The 21,011-nt window shown below is 39.5% G+C and overlaps 1 long non-coding RNA gene across 1 annotated transcript; it reads left to right on the top strand.

Annotated features, from left to right (window-relative positions):
• Positions 1 to 5,813: 5,813 nt before the first annotated feature.
• On the top strand, positions 5,814 to 19,962 carry LOC149250627 (uncharacterized). The gene is made up of 3 exons (XR_016265955.1): positions 5,814 to 5,894; positions 18,945 to 19,061; positions 19,814 to 19,962. It is a non-coding gene; the product is annotated as an uncharacterized LOC149250627 (long non-coding RNA).
• Positions 19,963 to 21,011: the final 1,049 nt, after the last annotated feature.

The raw sequence follows: 21,011 nt of genomic DNA, 5'->3' as shown, positions 1-21,011 counted from the left end.
TGAAAATGCCTCCTAATAACAGGCAGTGTGAAATGACCATGTCTAATGTAATCATAACTAGACAGCTCAAACTGCAGAGAAATAAAATGGTTGGCAATGATTTTCTCCTTTATGTAGTCGTATTATTTTTCTTTTGGATTTGCTATCAAGAGCAGTAATATACAAATTTCTTAACGTTGCAAATACTTTCTGAACCATTATCTCAATCTAATAAATCTCTTGTTGATACCAACAATAAGTTTGGAAACCTCCGAAAAGATTTCCCCTGCCCTTTGGCAGGAATGTGAAAGCTACTAAAATGTGAGAATGAATGATAAAGGAAAGGCTCAACTTATTCTGGCTTCTTCATGCATTTGTCACTGCAGAATACTTTATGAAATTAACTGCTTATGCATCATCTGCGACTGAAACAATGACATCAAAGTCACTAACAGTCATCTCTGCAATTTCATCCTTGTCACTGACAGATTTCAGTGCCAACGTCAAGTGAAGTCCATATTCTCCTTGCTGGTTTTGATATGATTTAGGCTAAAACAGAGTCAAGCATTTAAGTGGAAAATAAAAGTGGATTCTTCATTGAAAGGAAGTAATTTACAAAAAATACATCTCAGTATTCCTTGCAACAATCTATATATTAACCAAGATTGTGATATTTAGGGGAACCCCAACAGGACTTGTAACAAATGGATCCCCCGGAAAAGACGGGTCCTGTCGTTGTGGAACTTTTAGATAAAGATTCATGCACAAAGCTGAACAACTTGGATAAACTTAAATATATCTTAACCTTCATATGTTACTTGTCTCAAAATATCATAAAAGCATTGCAATCTCATTGTTTACACCTTGAATTTTTAATTCCTATCGGTGCTTACTTAATTTAGGGTTAAGATACATTTATGCTGATGTTGAAAACTTCCAAAATTCAGAGAGTTAAAAGTGATTGGTGAAAGCCATGTCAGAAGATCAGAATAATATTTTTTTCAAATTTTCTCAGAAGATCAGAACAATATTTCTTTCAAATTTTCTCCAAACAAAGAAATGTATGGATCATTGTCCCAAAACTTGCTGGCAAATAGCAAGCAAAAACATCGATTACTAGTTAACTTTTCTCCAAACAAAGAAATGTATGGATCATTGTCCCAAAACTTGCTGGCAAATAGCAAGCAAAAACATCGATTACTAGTTAACTTTTCTCCAAACAAAGAAATGAATGGATCATTGTCCCAAAACTTGTTGGCAAATAGCAAGCAAAAACATCGATTACTAGTTATGCCGTAAGGCATTTCCCTCTGAAATCAACTCCCCTCTCTACCTACCTGTCATCTTTATACGCCATAGGATTATATGTTAGACGATTACAAAGGTTTCAGACATTAGATTAGAAGCTGAAACGATTTGTGCACTGGTCTAATGGTTACAAATTCGCTGCTAAATCTATCTCTGAAAATTAGTTGCTGAAACAGTTTGCGCACTGGTCTAATGGTTACAAATTCATTGTTGAATCCATCTCAGATCTAGATTTCCAAAAGGTCTCAATTTAATTCGGAGCCGAATGACCACAGGTATTTTTCGAAATTTGTGCTTATCCACTGAATTTTTCTGAGCTGAAGACTCTAGGAGATTCCTTAAATGCCCTAATCTGAACGCGTTTAAGTTCATATTATTTGGTGTTACAGATTTCAGACAGTTTCGTGAATTTTAGTTCAGAATTTATGTTCTCTAGTCTAGAAAAGCAGAGCATAAGGTGTTTGATTTCTAATGGCCGACTACTGATGCTAAAATTGTTTAGGAAAACAGGTGTTTACTGTGCATAGAACTCCTGGCACAGGAACCTTTTTGCACATTTCGGTGAAATAGACTGTAAAACCAAAGGAAATGACAATCGAAGCCGAGTCTTCTCCGTTTTCTTCCAGAAACCCTCGCATTAGCCGGTGCTATGAGCAGGACAACGCGTTCCCTGCTTCTGCTCAGGCAAAGCCAATCGGCTTCCTGAAAACACAGGAGAAAACTGATCCTTTTCATGCTCTGTACAAGGTCCCGATTGGAGACACCCCTTACAGTAGAGCCAAGCACCTTCAGGTGAACTATTTTGTCGGATGTTTCTTAGAACACACTATTTTATTCATACCTTTTGTGTGAAAGATCAAATTAATTGAAATTTTGAGGATACAGCTCGTGGAAAAGGATCCTGCTGGCGCCATTCAAAATCGGTGCAACCAACTCTTTATCGAAATTAATCCATGTAGAACCCTGATAAAGTGGTGAGCAGCATTCATCAGAAATGATTCAAATGATAATATTAAAAAGATTTCAGAATGTAGTTAATGCTTTACAAATTCCCACTTACCAGCAGCTGGTGAGTTGTGAGCATTCACTGACTATACATCATACAAATGATAATGTAAGGATTCAAGAAGATTTCAGAATGTACATTTTCATAGTTTATATGTACTGTTTTTTTTCAAACTGTGCAATAAGTTTTTGTCTAATTTGTCAGGTAACCACATTACCTGTGAATCTTGTTAGCATTGAACAGCTGAGAATAATACACAGTAGTGTTATAGTGTTGGAATTCTCAGCGATTCTACTGTGTTAATGACTAAGTGTTTATTACAAACATTGCAATTTTTCAACAAAATGTCAAGAATGTTAGTGTAGTAAAGGTGTTTTCACATCCACTACTTCAGAAGCAGTTCTACTGTGTTAATGACTAAGTGTTTATTACAAAAATTGCAATTTTTCAACAAGATGTCAAGAATGTTAGTGTAGTAAAGGTGTTTTCACATCCACTACTTTAGAAGATATTTTGATCTGGGTAGCATCGTCTTGGCTTTTGCCCCACAGAAAAAGGTAGAGACCAATGAATATAAGAATCACGCCCATCAAACTGTTCCAGTGCAGGAAAATCAAGCATTTCAGTTAATTAATTTTGTAAATCTGTAGGCAGAATGACAAACACCTTCCCAGACGCAGCGTGTCTCCCAGAACTATAGATGATAAAATTGCTGAGCACATGGTAGACACTGGGTTGAATACTGTAACGAATACTGGCCCTCGTTTCTGCAAACACCATAACTGTAATGGAAATTCCATTGCATTGAATATGATTCCCTGCCAAATTGAATTAATCTTCCACAAATCAGCTTAACCACCTAACAAAAATTTAAGTTATTCATGGCTGGGAAAATTGAGGAAGAACATCATTCATGTATGTAGACTTACTGCAGTGACCACAGTCAAAATACGAGCCCTATCCAGTATCCATGATGTTGGAATGATGCCTCTGTCAAGAATGGCTATTAGGAGAGCATTTTGGATGGAGCCTAGAATGGCAGTAATTGATGTAAGGGATAGTGTGGCTGGAAACTTCTTCAATGTCTCAACCTGCACATGAAATTATAATCATACATTTGATTGGGTGGGGAGCTCTGAAACTTCTAAATACAGAAAAGGGTTATAATTAGGTATCAATTTAATATGCAAGGTGGTAGGGAGACCTGCAATATCATGGTAGTGGATAACATTATCACTGCTGAGATAAGGTAAATACACCCTCTAATCTGGTTGCATGAATCTCCCTCGTGTAGAATGGTTTCCACTAGGTGTATTGTATTAGTGTTGGAAACTGATGTTGATTGTCCCCACAGAGGCCAGAGTTGGGCTAAAGTAGGACCTTGAAGGAAACTCATAGCTATTGCTCCACCCACACAAATTACAGTTCCCAGAATTTTGGCTATGCTGTGAATACACATACCGTCTACTTTCTCCATCCTACACATTTGACACTCACATTAGATTCTGGTCATAATAAATCTAAATGATGTAATCAACTCCCAATGAAAGAATCAAATATTTTATCTTTTATGGTCGGACTCTAGCGATACAATTGTGAGTGAGATTGCCATCTTCGGTTGTTTGAAATATATTATTGATTCCATAAATGGATTGAACACTTGAGGCAATCTTGGAACACCTGCATTATGCAGGTTACACAACTCAAATATGTAATTGTAACAAGTATCTACCGAATTTGGAGCAAAATTGACCAAAACTTAGAAGAATCAAACTATAGGAACAAGGGAAAATTTCTCACACTGTGTGCCTACAGTGTTTGAAAAATTGTTTGCAAATATTTTCTGGGCATTTAACATCAAATGTCCCGATTTTTGGACGGAAGAGAGTATGAATCTCCATGCAACATCTACTTTACAATCAGGGCTACCTTTGTCTAGGAGTTGCAACTGAGAATTGTTTGTTCTATCAAATTCCTCGAGGACTTGCATCTAGATTCTTATATGCGTAAACAATAGTGCCAACATGGAGAATGTGCTGCCCAGATTTAAATTTGGGTCATCACTTCTCCAACCGCTTAAACTTGCTGCTAGACCACATTCTGACGTTCAACTTGTTTGCAATTTTGCTACCGCTTAAACTTGCTGCTACACCACATTCTGACGTTCAACTTGTTTGCAATTTTGCTAGGTTGCAGCATTGAGAATGTCCTATGTGATTGATGAGTAAGGTTTATATTTGCGTCTTGCAATAGTTTTACTCACAGTTAAAAGGGAATCTCATATATGTTTGTTCTATAACACTGTTAGCTTTTCTCACACTTATTTGTTTTTAGATTGGAGAATTCTTAGAAATTCCTTTGAGACATTATTCAACAGTGGAGATTAATATGATTCTTTCTTTGTTGTGCTGACTTGGACACTGAGCAAACCAGCCAAAGGCTATTTCCTTTACCTCTTGATCACTCACTCAGAAACATTCCTTTTGTAGTTGACACATTGATGTCCAGGTGTTAAGGAATTGCACTGTGGTTGTAATCCTCTATTCAGATGTGGGGGTTGTTTAAGGAGAGGGCTGAGATTGTGTCAAATAACAACCATTATGTGAAGCCTTTTCAAGCTTCTAGATCAATCCCTTCTTTTTCAATCCTTTTTCTATTGTTTGGATTGGCTTATATTACTTCTGAATTCAGAACCTTTTACCTTTGGATATACCTTCTTTTTCAATCCTCTTTCTACTGATTGGATTGGCTTATATCTCCTGAATTCAGAACCTTTTACCTGTGGATATGGAGCCATAACATCAAACTAAGGTGTTTGACATCACTAGAACCCCATTTTCTTTTTTCCTGTACATGTATATGTAATGATGCAGCACCACCGAGTGGATTGGAACTCAGAACTTTTTACCCATGGATACGGATCCTTAACCAAAACACCAAACCAAGGAGGTGTTTGACAAGTAACCCATGTCATTGGAAAATTATTTCTTTTTTCCTGTATATGAAGGTGTAGCAATGCAGGAACACAAAGGGTTTTTCTTGAACTTTTAATTGCTTTGACTTCGTGAAAGTGTAACAATGCAGCATCACAGGGTTTTTTTTTTTTTTTCCTTCTAGCTGTTTTTTCTAATGGAGGCACATTGTTTCTTGAACTTTTAATTTCTTTGACTTTTTTAGTATGTATAGACCATGAGACAGGTAAATATGGACCATTTGACATATTTTCAATGTTTTTGAATCATGCTATGTTTGCACATTGTCCATACATCTGGGGACCACTTTCAGAGAATTGGGAAGGATCCTAAAGTGTGGATGTCTTTTTCCCACTTTCAAAGACTAACCGGGAAGGATCCTAAAGTGTGGAAGTGTTTTTCCCATTATGAGATATTTTTTTCTTCCACCTTACGGTGTTGCTTGTGAAGGAGGTGTTACTGTACTATGTTGGAATTTTACTGTTTGAGAAAGTTTGACTGCAATCTCATGCCTTTCCTATTTGTAATGTTTTGGTGAAACAGTTTATGCAAAGGTCACGCCAAAAAGAAGAATCAGTGAAGAAAGAAGAAGAAGAAGCAACTTCCTCAAAGAGTGGAAATTGGAAATGGTAGATCTGCTTAAGCCTTACATACTATAGTTGTGTCACCCACTCGTGTCACTTACCTGAAATTGTATAGCCTTTTCTTTTGCTTGCTAGATTATAATGGAATGTGAATTTCCTATTTCATATAGGAACTATTTGAATTTCTTAGTTTCCCCAATCATATATACATTTATTTAATTAGAAATCACATGTTAGTGTTAGAATTCTATTGTAACTATTGGATAGAGAAATTAACCCCAAGTTACATTGATTTTCCATTACTCAAACATTCATATATACAAGATTTCATGACCTTTGGTTTTGTCTTCCAAGGTGCTATGTGTCTTCCTATTCTAACTGTTTAGATTTCCCCTATTTTAAATATTTACAAATTACCAAATTCTTAAGGATTAGGTGTCTATCAACCCCCCCTTTAATCGGAAGGGGTGTTCGTAAAGATTATGCAGAGAGATGAAGTACAACTTCCGATGGCACAATCTGCTCTTTAAATCTAGTGGTTTTGGGGATGACCATAAACTGAAAGGCCATTAAATTATTAACTGCCAAAAAGAAATAAATGAGGATGCCAGTACTAGATGACCAAGCTACCTATTAACCTTACAGTAAATTTGGCACCTGAAGATATTACCAATGACCTTGATATAAGTGGCTACCATGTTTTCAATGTTCAGGACTAGAAACTCTCCAACTCTTATTTTGCACATAAATCAGTGTATTATATGATAAATGTGCACAGTGTATTATATGATAAATGATGGAGCCTATCATAAAAGACAATTTGAATGAAAATAAAATTGTTGCAATGCCCTTTGCTACAGATGCCATGCTCATGACAGGTAGCTTGAGCCATTTCCCTATATAAATGGCCGCCCAACCAAACCTAAAAACCTCTAAACATGGAGATATTTGTTAACTGCTTCAAGAATAGCCAAAACTATGTCAATTGTTCAAAGATTTATGGAGACCATTAGAACAGTCGTCACCATTAATTCTTCTAAAGCCTACACCTGTCATCAAGATTCCTAGCAGTTTCAAATCTTGATATCCATTGGTCAGAACTGGCAGAAATACATTGAATATATAACCTGATTTCAATAGGTAAAAGAACACCACAACAGGACTTTCAAAATTCATACATTTCGATATAGCGTGGACATAATTTTCCATTATAACCAAAAGAAAGAATATACAAATGAGCAATTTTGTTCTGATCTAATTTTTCTTTGCACAACAATAAAAATGAGTAGAAAAAAAAAGTTTGGCAGTAGTTAACACTATCTTACAAAGTTTAGTCAGCTAATGTAAAAGAGTGTGATTTTCTTACCCGCTCATACTCCTATCTTTTTATAGCCTTCAATGCTTCATAGGCTTCTTGCCAAACATTATCTGCATCATTCCATTCATCTTGCAATTTCCTCAAATCAGAGTTCAAGGCACCAAATTTTTTCTCAATGGACTTGATTGCCTCACGAAATGCCCTCTCTTCCTGCCTTGCAGCTCTCAACCTCTCTATCATTTGTTCTTTGTTGGACTACACAAAAGCCCATATGAAATATAGCAGAGTAAGAAGAAGAAACAATTTTCAAAAGACTAAAGCAGATGTACTAGATGCTCAAAACAACAAAGAATATTCAATTAAAAGACTTGTGAAGATATATAAGCATGTTACCCGCTTCATCTATATGGTTGCTTTGATGAAGTCCCTGATTTGGGTTTTCTCATCCAAATGTAGCTGCGCAAGTCGAATTTGAGTTCTAATTTTGTTGTCCAAGTGCCTTGGTATTTTCACTAAGCACGGGAGCTTCTTCTTAGTGACCTCTGCTTCAGGCTTTTGCTCATTCTCTGAAACAGGAGTAAACAGACCATTTGAACCAGCAAGAACACCTGTAGATACCAAATTAGAGGCACTAACAGCAACACCCTCTTGCATGTCTGGTTGCACTGTGTGATTGTAGCCTCCAGAATTTTTATCTACCACGTCAGAAGACCCACCACTGTTAGACACATTGTAGTCACTTGACTTTGGATCATATATTTCATCTTTCCCATGATGCACCTCGTCAACCTGTTGTCCATCCGTGTCTTCAGTGAGAATACCATTATCCTCATTATCAAAACACCCTGATTCAAGCTCATTGTCATCATTTAAATGAAAACGAGGTTCCAGCTCACTGTCCCCATTTGGCAAACAGTCCATTTCAATCTCATCATTCTACCCCTTGTTTGTAGGTTCAGATTGCTTCTCCTCATCTATTATATGGCCACATGCATCATCCTCATTTTCCAAGTTCTGGCATCTAGATTCACTATTCTGCTCTGGCTTGTTGTCCTCACTCACCACAGACTCTATTTCTTCAAGTTTACCATCTAACGCTGGAAATTCCAGCTTTTGTTGCTCCACTAAAATTCTCTCATATTCAAACTCACGGTTTTTATCAATTAAACACTGGAACTCAGAATCACAGGCTAGATTCTGTCCATTTGAATTGATCTCTCGGGGCTCAGCAACCGGTTGTGATCCCTGCTCCAATTTGTTGTTCTCCACAAAATCTCCACTTGACGAACACTGCACATACTTCTCATCATTCCCTATCATTACCTCTGGTGAATTGATCTCCTGAACCTCCGCAACCAGAGGTGATCTCTGCTCCAATTCATTGCTTCCCACAAAATTCCTTTCAGCTCCATCTTTATTAATGGAACAGGGTGATTCAAGATTGTCCCCCACAAGATCCCTTTCAATACTTTCTTTCCCGTTAACCAAACTGGGGGATTCAAGCTTGTCCTCCACAAGATCTCTTTCAATACTTTCTTCCCCATTAACCAAACAGGGTGATTCAAGCTCATCCCCAACAAGATCTCTTTCAATCCTTTCTTCCCCATTAACCAAACAGGTTAATTCATGTTATTCCCTCACAAAATCCGCTTCAACCTCATCATCTCGATTAACCAAACATGCTAATTCAACCTCATTCCCCGTAAAATGATTTTCAAATTACATAAATAAGGATGGTTCAAATGGAAAGATCACATAGATTAAGGATTCTCTTTAAATTATTTAGGTAGTGTAAATGAAATTTATTAGATAAATTGGTTTCAAATATATGTTATGGAAATGAAATTTAAGAAACAGGGAAAATAAAACATCGTTACGGTGCAAATATCGCCTCTATGGATTCATCTATCAAAACACAACTGTATTCTAAACACACAATTTCATAATTTCCCTCTTACTGCCAACCAATATAAATAATATTTATCCATTTCCCTATCAGACGCTGCAAAAAAAGCAGCTCACTGTGATGTTGTGATGCTTTGCACTTTTCATTTTGAACGATGACATTCAACAACGCATCTGCAAAGATTGCACAGTGATCGATGGATACACTTCATACTGAGGAAAAAAAATATTTGGAGGCCCAAGACTGCATTGAATTAAAACTTTTGATAACAAATAAAACAACTAATGTTAATTTAATCAATCTTCCTTTGGAGGAGTAGTAGCACTCGTTCGGAGGAGGGGATCGATGGTGCGCGCTCGTGAAGGCCTAGGTTAACCTAGGGTTTCTGCCAATCTCTGCAGAATACCGTCACGGTCTCTGCTAGGCGCATTGTACACCCTACACCGTAGCAGTCTACACCCGTCGCTTTCGGATTTCGACCTGTGGTCAGGATGGACGACAACATGGAGTTGGAGGTAGTTGATTATTCGGAGGAGCCTTTCCCGGACAGAGTCATCTTTGATAACCCTAGTTTCTCTTCAGCCCCTCCGATTGTTTCGTCTTCGCCGTTTGCTGGCCCGGAATCGTCTCATCGACCTCCCGTTGTTCCCCTTCCGCGGCATAGCTCTGCCCCTCCCCTCTTCGGGTCGCCCCCTATCGAATCCCCAAATTTTGATGTCCCTCCACTCTCCCCGGGCACTCTCCATATCCTATCTACCCACACCCCCCCCTCGCCCTCCTTTGATCCACTTTCATCTGCCTTTTTTGCTGCTCCTACTGTCAACCCTCCGGCCTCCGCTGCGGTGCATACCTCTTCTGTTGGAACCCGTCCATCTGGGTGTTTCGAGACACCTGCTGTCAAGGTTAAACCTGCTAAACCCTACCCTCAGGAAGGCGTACCTAATCCCCTGGTGGACCACCCATCTGCACCCCGTACCAGCAAAAGGAAGTCGAAGTGCATCAAGGCTACCTCAAAGGATATCACCATCAGGTTTGGAGAGACTTCGGCAATAGGAGAGTTTGCAATCATGGCAAACACTGTGCTGGTAGGGCATGTTCGGGGTAGGGCATATTCGGCAAAAAGGCTGACTCAATGGGTGAAGGAGATCTGGGGGGGTTTGCTCATTGACTTACCTGAAGTACATGTCTTGCCTAAAGGTTGGTTCTCTTTACATTTCTCAAAGGAAAGTTACACGAACCTGGTACTGGCCAGGTACTAGCACATTGAGATGGCCCCGGTTCTCCTCAAAAGGTGGATCCCCCTGTTCGACCCCGAACATGAACAAATTGGAGCTGGACTGATTTGGGTGCGCTTGCCGGGACTTCCACTGCAGTTCTGGGGTGAAGAAGTTTTCATCAAGATTGGCAATGCACTGGGCACATATCTTGATCATGACCGCACATTTGTGGAATCAAGAAGCAGGACCCTCGCGCGTATATTGGTTCACTTGGATACTCATGAAGGGCTGGAGGAAAAGATCACTCTTCAGTGGGGAAGATACATCAGAGTCCAGATACTAGACTACGAGGGGGTACCGTTCCGTTGCAGGCGATGCCATAAGGTCGGGCATCTCTTCAAAGACTGTCCACTCAACCGAAAAGCTGAGGACTCCCCGAAGATCACTCCTGCACCTTCCAGGGCTGCTTCACCGATTTCCTCGCGCCCCAATACTACTGGCCAGTCTCCGGTGGCATCCTCTCCAGTGGTCGACCCTGGACTCAGGCACTCCTCGCCGCCGATGACCAGGGCTCGCTCAGCAGCTGAAGCTGGTACAACCTCGGGTACTCCCCTACACCCTCCTCTCTCTATTATTGATCATATTATAAATGATTCAGGTGCATCATTACAGACATCTATGGCTCATTGTTCTATGTCATCCCCTCCCCTCATTGCCACCACTGGTCCCTCTCTGCTCTCTCCCTCCTCTTCATCGTCTCCCCGGCCATCCTCCGAGGCCTCCCCTCCTCATCCTTACTTCCTTCGATCCAGATCTCATTCCAAAGTTTTATCAGCCCACCAGTCTGGTCTTGGTATCATTGAGCCGGGTGCCGGCCCCCTGCCTACCAGAGGCAGAAAATCTGATCTTTCTAAGGCTATTAAGAAAGCAGGGGTGGAGGTAGTCTCTGGTCGTCAATCCACCATTGATGGGGTCCTTAGAGCAGGATATACCCCGCGTAGTGTTCCCCCATGAAGTGTTTATCTTATAATTGCAGAGGGTTGGCTAGTTCCTCCAAGAAACTAGCCATGAAGCGTCTCATTGAGATTGAACCTATCGATATCATTATGCTACAAGAGACTCTTTGCTCGGCCGATCAAATCTCCCATACCCTGCAATCATTGATCCCGGGATGGTCCTATGTTGCCCTCGATGCTGCTGGTCGATCCGGTGGTCTGGCCATTGGAGTTAACCCTCGTACCATTAAGGTTGATGCAACCTGGGGGGGGCCCGGTTATCTGGGTCTGGATATATTCACTACTGATCTGGGCATGAATCTCCGGATTGTGAATGTATACGCCCCTTGCAACCAAAGAGAACAATTTTGGCAGCGACTCCTACATCTCTCCCTCATGGATGAGGAGCAGACTATAATCGGCGGTGATCTCAATTTTTCATTAGGTTTCAGGGAGTCATGGGGATCGACGGCACAAATTGACTCTATCAAAGATTACATGACTAATCTGTTAGAGCAGACAAACTTTGTGGATATCCCCATGCATAAACTTCTTCCTACCTAGAGGAACAGGAGGGTGGGCGATGCAGCTTTGGCTCGCAGACTTGACAGATTCATCATGAAGGATGCGCTCCTTCATCGGTTGCATCATTACAAGCAATGGGTGGGCACGGGAGGCATTTCGGATCACGCGCCTATATATCTGGAAATTCAGGGGCCTTTTAAGAAGCCAAAAGCCCCTTTTAAATTCAATCACACCTGGCTGAAGGACCCGGCATATATTAAGATGATCTCTGAATATTGGAAAACTCATCCCATTAATGGAGCAAAATCACTTGCAAAAGGATTCTGCAGAAATCTCTCTGAGATCAAGCACCTCTCCATTAATTGGGCAAAGGATAAGCATGCTCGGGAAACCTCTCAACTCACCCATATTGAATCAGAGCTGAGCACACTACTAGATGATCGGGGATTGGGATTTATCACAGCAGAGGACAAGGGTTGACTGATAGAATTGGAAAACCAGAGGGCTATCATTCTAAAGGAGCGCGAAGAATCCCAGCGATTGAGGAGTAGAGCTATTTGGTTACAAGCAGGGGATGATAATTCAAAATTTTTTCATAGCTATGCCAAGGGTCGAAAGGTGTCCAACACCATTTGGAAACTCCCAACTCCTGAGGGAGACATGGCTGACTCCTTCAATAAGCTTGCTCACCTTGGCATCACTCACTTCAGAGATCTCTACAAATGCCCCCGTGAAGCAAATCTCCCTGATATTATCAATGTTGCGAGTCATTTTCCGAAATTTTTTGATGAGGATGATGTGGAAGAGCTTAATGCTCCGGTTACTTCTGGGGAGTTAGAAGGTATATTAAAATGGTTCAAAAAAGATAAGAGTCCAGGCCCGGATGGATGGACCATTGAATTCTATATGGCTTTTTATGAAATCCTGGGGCAGGATCTACTTAATGTTGTGGAGGAGAGCAGATCATCGGGATCCATCTACCACGCCATCAATTCGACTTCCATTGCTCTCATACCAAAATCTGACTCCCCTTCTTCATTTTACGATTACAGGCCTATCTCTTTATGCAACTGCCTATACAAGATCATTTCCAAGACCATTGCAAACCGTCTCAGACCGATTCTTTCCAGACACATCGCCCCTCAACAATTTGCCTTCCTCGAATCCAGACAGATCCATGAAGCCATTGGTTCGGCTCAAGAAGCCATCCATTCTATCTGGTCCAAGCATCTTAAGAGCATCATTCTCAAGATTGACCTTTCCAAAGCATTTGATCGTGTCAGCTGGCTCTATATAAAAATGCTTCTTATTCATCTGGGATTCCCCCACTCTTACATCACTTGGATAATGTCCTGTATTACTTCCCCTTCCTTCAGCATTCTCATTAATGGCTCGGCCTCACCCTTTTTTCACTCTGAAAGGGGACTGAGGCAAGGCTGTCCATTGTCTCCCCTGCTCTTTCTGATTGTCATGGAAGGTCTTAGTCGGCTCATAGCCTCTGCAAAACGAAATGGCGATATCTGTGGTCTCCGGATCTCAGATGTCTGCTCCCTCACTCATCTACTCTTTGTAGACGATGTACTCATTCTGCTGGATGGCAGCATTCGAGATTCCAGATCCTTTTCCAAGATTCTTCTTCTCTTTTCCTCTGCTACAGGTATGCTTGCTAATCATTCTAAATCTACTATCACTTACACTCGCACATCGGTTCAGGAATCACACTTTGCTCAGCAGGCTTTTCCCTACAGCATACACCCCTTGGATAGGGGCCTCAAATATTTGGGGTACTGGCTAAAACCTACTTGTCAAAGGATTGCTGATTGGATTTGTCTAGTTTCAAAGTTGGAGAAAAGACTCACTGTTTGGAGCTACAGATATTTATCTAGGGCAGGCAGACTGGTGCTCATAAAATCTGTCTTGGAGGCCACACAGGTTTTCTGGATGGAACTTGCATGGATCCCGCGGAACATTCTAGGGCGTTTAAAACAAATCTGTAACCGATATCTCTGGAATGGCAATCAGGACAAAAGATTATTCGCCTGGATAAGCTGGCAAAAGATAACCCTACCAAAGAAATGGGGCGGATGGGGGCTCAAGGACCTTCCCCTTTTCGCTCGAGCACTTTCTGCAAAGATGGGCTGGTCACTGATGACAAGTCAGAACCTTTGGGCTCAAGTATCTTACCATAAATACATTTGGCCTCAAAGTTTATTGGATTGGATCAGACTACCAACATGGCAGACGATGGGGTGCTCTTCGATATGGAAGGCTCTGATACATTCCCTCCCCCTCATTCGTGACAATTTGGTCTCGAGGATCAATGATGGATCGCTGGGTAGGATTGGACAAGACCCGTGGATAGGAAGTGGGGGAAGACACATCCTCAGTAGAGATCTCATCAGACACCTCCATGATCGAGGGATCAGGGTATTTGCACACATCGCTGATCAACAGCGCTCAGATATTTTCTCACAGGCATGGAAGTCGGCCCTACAACTCGATCTTCCTCCTCAATGGCATCAGGAGTGGTTCGAATATACTACAGCATTATCCGATTCGCATATCCGAATCAAACAGGGGCCTGACGAATTAGTTTGGTGTATGGCAGATAATGGCATATACTCACCAAAGCCGGGCTACTATTCCCTCATACAGCATAAAAAACCTGAGTTGACTTTGAACTGGTGGCGAGATATTTGGAAGCTCAATGCTCCTCCACGTACCAGACTTTTCTTCTGGTGTGTCCTTAAAGATATTGTTCCCACGGGAGAGCATCTAACCCATAGAGCGATATATGGGCCATCTTGGTGTATTCTGTGCAAAGAGGCATCGGAATCATCTGAACACCTCTTCCTACATTGCTCAGCAACCCGCGCCCTTTGGCAAAACATTTCTACATCTATTGGATTTGCTGGGTCTTGGACCAGGGATGATTTACTTAGCACTGTTACACTAAAAAATGTCACCATGACTACTTACAGTTAGTATGGCTCAAATCAACAGTCATGCTACCCTCTTAGGCAAGTCTTATGCCTCTGCTCTCCATGTCAAACTCCAAAAAGAGAGAAAGTATTGTATAAATGTATTTATCTCTGGGGACGCAGGTTCTCTCAAACTTACCTGCGGGGACGCTCTCTATGTTCACAAAAACTGCGTCTTTGGACGCTCTGTATGTAAAGGGACAGGTGCGTCCCCCTGTAAAAGTTAGAATGCGCAAGTTTCATCTTTAAAAAGTTACTTGTGGTCATTTCTAGAGCATTCTAGAAGGTTGTTCGACGTGTATTGGGCGCCTCCAGATGGTTCATGCACTCCTATCAAAGAGGAACTTATCCCATCAATAAGGGAGTGATCCCATCCAAAGAGGGGACTATCCCATTGATGGTGGACCTGATTAACTTCCTCTTGAGCACTATAAATACAGGCATTGGGCCAGAAGGAAGGGGGTTGAAAGCTATACATTTCTAAGGGTAAATGCTGCAGGAATTAGGAAGAGTGCGGACACAACCGACCTTCCTAGAAGTCTAAGACATTCTAATGACAAACAAGACAAACTAGAACTATCCTTCTCTAAACAAGCATTGTGATATGAGAAATCAAGTGTTTCGTTCTTACCTTTGTCCAAATGCTGTTGTAGAAGTCCAAGCTTTGTTGATCTGGATGAGTTCCTCCTTTTCTCCAAAACCTACAATCACCAACAGTCAAACAATTAAATAGCACCTGATTATAACATAAAACAAAGCATATTCAACATGTAGACCAAGGAGCACATGAAATAACTCATAAACAACAAGTTATTGAGAAGAATGGACTCATTTGCATTAATAGGTAACAAAAGAACAAATACAACCTGAGCCTTGGTGTTGTGCAAGTCCTTCCCAGGGTCCTTCAAGAGTTCTCCTTTACTTTGACAAAGCACACCCACTTCCAAATAGAACAAGTAAAGATGGCAATCTCTCCTCACAAGCTTCTAAATGGGAGTCCTAATTCCTGCAGCATTTACCCTTAGAAATGTATAGCTTTCAACCCCCCTCCTTCTGGCCCAAATCAACAGTCATGCTACCCTCTTAGGCAAGTCTTATGCCTCTGCTATCCATCTCAAACTCAAAGAAGAGAGAAAGTCTTGTAAAAAATGTGTTTATCTCTGGGGTCACAGGTTCTCTCTAGCCTTACCTGCGGGGACGCTCACAATGTTCACAAAAGCTGCGTCCTTGGACGCTCTGTATGTTAAGGGACAGGTGCGTCCTTCTGTAAAAGGCAAAATGCGCAAGTTTCATCTTAAAAAAGTTACTTGTGGTTACTTCTAGAACTTTCTAGAGGTCGGTTTGATGAAATGGATGCGCCTCCAGTTGGTTCATGTATCCCTATTAAGGAGGAACTTATCCCATCAATAAGGGAGCTATCCCACCCAAAGAGGGGGATTATCCCATTGATGGTGGACCTGAATAACCTCTTTACAACACTATAAATAAAGGCATTGAGCCAGAGGGAGAGGAGGTTGGAGCTATACATTTTCTTTGGGTAAATGCTGCAGGAATTAGGACTCCCATTTAGAACCTTGTGAGGAGAGATTGTCTTTACTTGATTCTACTTGGAAGTGGGTGAGCTTTGTCAAAGTAGAGGAAAACCCTTGATGGACCCTGGGAGGAACTTGCACAACACCAAGGCCAGGTTGTAAGAGTTTCTTTGTTTCGTTATTAATACAAACTGGTTTATTTTTCTCAATAGCTTTTGTTAATGAGTTATTTCATGTGTTCCTTGGTCTGCATGTTGAATATATGTTTTATTATATGAAATGCAAGTGCTTGGTAATTGTTTGATTGTTTGTGGTTGCAGGAATTGACATGAAGGAGGAGTTCATCCGGATCGGCAAGGACGGACTACAACAACAGCGTTTTGGAATAAGGTAAGCCTAAACACTTGTAGTTTTCATGTTTTAAAAGGTATATTTAGAGAAAGATCACTCCATCTTGTCTTGTTTGTCGCTAGAGAGTTTAGACTCCTAGGGAGGTCAGTTGTGTCCGCACAAACGACTTTTTCCGCCACGACAAGCACATGGGAAGATTGGAACCGCAGACATCCGGGATCAAAACTACTGAACCTCCCCTTAGTGGTTATCTGGCATTTATGGAAGGTCCGCAACAGATATATCTTCGAGAACATGGCTGTGTGTTGGCCTCGAACGGAAGCCAACATTATTTCCTCATACCTTGAACTGCCCGATCCTTCTCCCCCTAGGGTGAGGCGTATTCAACCACCCCCCATTATAGACAAAACTGTCCCTTGGGCCTTCTTCGATGGGGCCGCGAATCAAAATGGTTGTGGGGGTGGTTTCGTTCTACATATCAATGAACACCACAGATTCAAAGTAAAGCTGGGGCTCGGTGCGGGCTCTAACAATTTTGCGGAACTCATGACCCTTCGCCACTTATTACACTTCTCTCTGGGACATCAGTACTTAAATCTGAATATATTTGGGGATTCAAAGATTTTTGTAAACTAGTTCAATCTTTCTACAATATGTCACATTCACACACTCAGCAACATATTGTATGAAACTCAAACTTTCAAGACAGCATTTAACCATATCTCTTGTATCCACATATACAGGGAACATAACTGCAGCGCTGATCAATTATCCAAGGAGGTTGCGCTACTTCCCAGAGGAGAATGGTTAATATTGGAGCAGCGAGGAACTGAGGAATACAGCTATTACCACAGGCCATACATAGATCAGCGATATCAGAGGGACAACAATCCCTGATCATAGCAATGATATAAATGTTCAAAACCTGATAAAATTTTTTGACAAATTTTTTGATATATATATAAAGACATTTTGATAATGGACCCTGCATGGTCATGTACAGGCGATTATTAGCTAGACTGCTAAATAGACTATACAACAGCATTTTTGATATACCTAGTCAGATCACCCTGCGTGGTGGATCTTGATGGACAACATTGTACATCATATGCTACTGCATCTACAATATGTAATTTTCTCCACTTAATGAAAATTACGGATTTTTCCAGTGGAAAAAATCAATCTTCCTTTGGTTACTATTTGGTGTCACAATATATATATCATATCCATGTGTTTTCTATTCACTTAAAATTCTGAGAAGAAGATTGTGAATCATAGCATAACAGATACTTCCAAGTGTTGTCAATGGCCATTACAGATGGTTACACAGTCCAGGTCTGTAATTTGTCTACCAAAGCAACAGTTAAGGATGTTAAGCAGTTTTTCTCATACTGTGGCATAGTAAAGAACATAAAATTAGAGAGGTGGGTGTTGGATTTCTTGACTGAGTTTTAAGTAAAAATGTTGATTTCCAATTTCTGTAATATCTTTTGAGCATAATAGTTGTCAACTTGTGTATTATCAGAGTTGCAGAGAAGTGTTCTATTAAGAATATGTTGAGAAATAGAGTGCAGTCACAATATTATTTTTGTGTTGCAATATCTATTGAGCATAATAGTTGTCAACTTGTGTTTTATCAGAGTTGCAGAGAAGTGTTCTATTAAGAATTTGTTGAGAAATAGAGCACAGTCACAATATTATTTTTGTGTTATCAAAATTAGAGAAGTGATTCATGGAAAAATTGTTGGATGTAGTAAGACTTGACATCAATGACTCAGGAAATATCAAGCCAGGCAGTAACCCTGGTGTGTATTTTTATTGATAAAACTGGATAACACTAGAGGATTTGCATTGATATACATACTTAAGGTTTGTGTAACAACAGACCTTAACCGGCCAAAACCAGTGCCTGATTATATTTTTTGGGTGGTGATAAGACGAGTCATGTGGACATAAGTTGCTTTAGTGACTATCAAGGAGCCCCATGCTTTAGACGCTGCTATCCTTCTTAGTGTAAGCATGATTTTCTTAGTTTATCAGTGTCTGCAATTGTAAGGTTTAAAGGGTAAATTCTCTGTTGTGATTTTGTTACAAGTGGATTTGGGTTGGGATTTGAATTTGCTATAAAGAGATGGAATTCAAGATGTAACTTTACTGATAGTCACATTCAGATTGACATGGCATTCTGAATATAGTTTTGGTTTTCTGGTAAAAATACAAAAAGTGAAAAAAATTGTAGGTTTCTGATGTTTTTGGCGTTTTTGAACCAGGGAGCAACAATCCTAAATCAGGAGGTGTATATAGTGCCATGGGGAGGATCAGAGGAGGCAGTTAATCAGTGGGAAAAGCAAATGATAAAATTTCATGAAGAGGGCAACGCATTAGGAGTATTTTCATTTACTTATTTTTACTCTTTTATATTTTTTATTTATTTTTATATGTGGAGGAACAATGTTCAAATAAATTTAAGAAGAAATATGTTTCCTCAAAATAGCATTAATACTGCACTTAGATCTAGACCTTGCTTACCCTGCCATAGTCGTTCTTATATCAAATCAATTTTATGGTCTCTGTATATGTGTTTAAATGTCTGATCTTTCAATTTTGTTTTGAGGTCTTTGATAAATGAATACCATTCATGGGTAAACGACAGTACTTTTTTCCTGTTGTATAGTTCCAAGATCAAGATTGGATCATGTAGATTACCTCAAAGGCCATTTTGGTCAAGGATATTGAGAGTAACCTAGAATAAGATTTTAGTTGTGAAAGGAAAGGAAAATAATGAAAAACAATTTTCATTTATTTTGACTATTTTGTAAGAAAAAGTCTTAAATGTAATCTTACTTTAAAAATAATCTGTAAATAACTATTTGCAAAGAAGGAAGATCCTACCCTTCAAATTCTACTTATTCCTGTAGTTTTGTAGAATAGAAGTAGCTTAAAAAGGCCACCTACCTTACCAATGGAGAAAAGTAAAATTTAGATATTACATCAAAATTTAGAAAGTCATACTTCTTAGACTGAAAAATGATTTTCTCAATTAGCCTATGATATTCTGAGGATATTAACATTGTTGTTATTGGACAGTTTGAAGTCCTTGATAAGCAACTAAGATTTTTTGTTCCATTTTGCTGACCAGGCAGTAAAAGTGGTTACAAAAATGCTATCAAAAGGTTATACCTTAGGAAAAGATACTTAAAGCAAAGCCAAAGAGTTAGACGAGAAGTATCAAGTGATGGACACTGCTGCAGAAATACCATTTTATACTTTAATGTTTATTATTTTTGTTTTATTTTGTTCCATTTTGCTGACCAGGCAGTAAAAGTGGTTACAACAATGCTATCAAAAGGTTATACCTTAGGAAAAGATACTTAAAGCAAAGCCAAAGAGTTAGACAAGAAGTATCAACTGATACTGCTGCAGAAATACCATTTTATACTTTAATGTTTATTATTTTTGTTTTATTATTATTACTTGAATTTCTTCTTAACAAGTGGTTGTGTTTCTTTTGGTTTTAGTGAAAGTATGGGCTCCAATGTTGGCTCTCTTATTATGGAGTATAATTCATCTTTGAGAATTTTTCAATTATTAAATTAGGTTAGTCAATTGCTTAAAATATTAAATTTATTTCAAAAAAAATTGTTACTTTATAGGTTAGACACTAGCTTGAAATATGAAACTTACTCCAAAATGTTTTTGTTACTTTATAGATAAGGCGTAGATTTCTTGGCTCTATGATGAAAATAATGAAGGGAAAATACATGTTAATATGTTACTTGTGCTCTTTGCCTGAAAAATACATGGTGAGAGAAAAATGCATATTATGCTAATTGAAGAATGTTTTTCGCTTGTCGAACTTATAGTATTGAATTTAACACACTAACACTTTACAACAATGAACTAACAATATTCATGATGAAAATAGAAATATGGAAGATTTATCTACATAATGAAAAAGGCAATATGGGAGATTCCAATCACGTTCCAAGGCATTTTTTAAAATGTGGATGTGACAAAAGGTTGTTGTGGAAGGTGTTGTTTGTATATGGGAAATTTCTTGATCATTGTGTATAATCCTAATGTTGATAGATATGTCTACTAAGTGGTTTCAGTTAATGAGGCATTGATTTGAGTGTTCAATATATTTTTATTCTTTATCAAAGTATTCTTTTGTTGTATTTGTGTTCTTCAATTTATGCCTTACGGCATTTCCTTTGCGACATCTGGTGCAAATGCTAGTTTTATTTACCAATTGAGTATTTTACGTACCTTTACTTTTTGTATATATATTTAGTTTTCTCGTTTGCAAGTTTTATCTATGGCTCACCTGTGGATAA

This window comes from Pinus tabuliformis, chromosome 7, assembly GCF_031772625.1.
Source record: "Pinus tabuliformis cultivar Carrire ecotype Pingquan chromosome 7, CPIR1, whole genome shotgun sequence".
NCBI classification, from domain to species: Eukaryota; Viridiplantae; Streptophyta; class Pinopsida; order Pinales; family Pinaceae; genus Pinus; species Pinus tabuliformis.
This window is presented reverse-complemented; position numbering and strand designations above follow the sequence as displayed.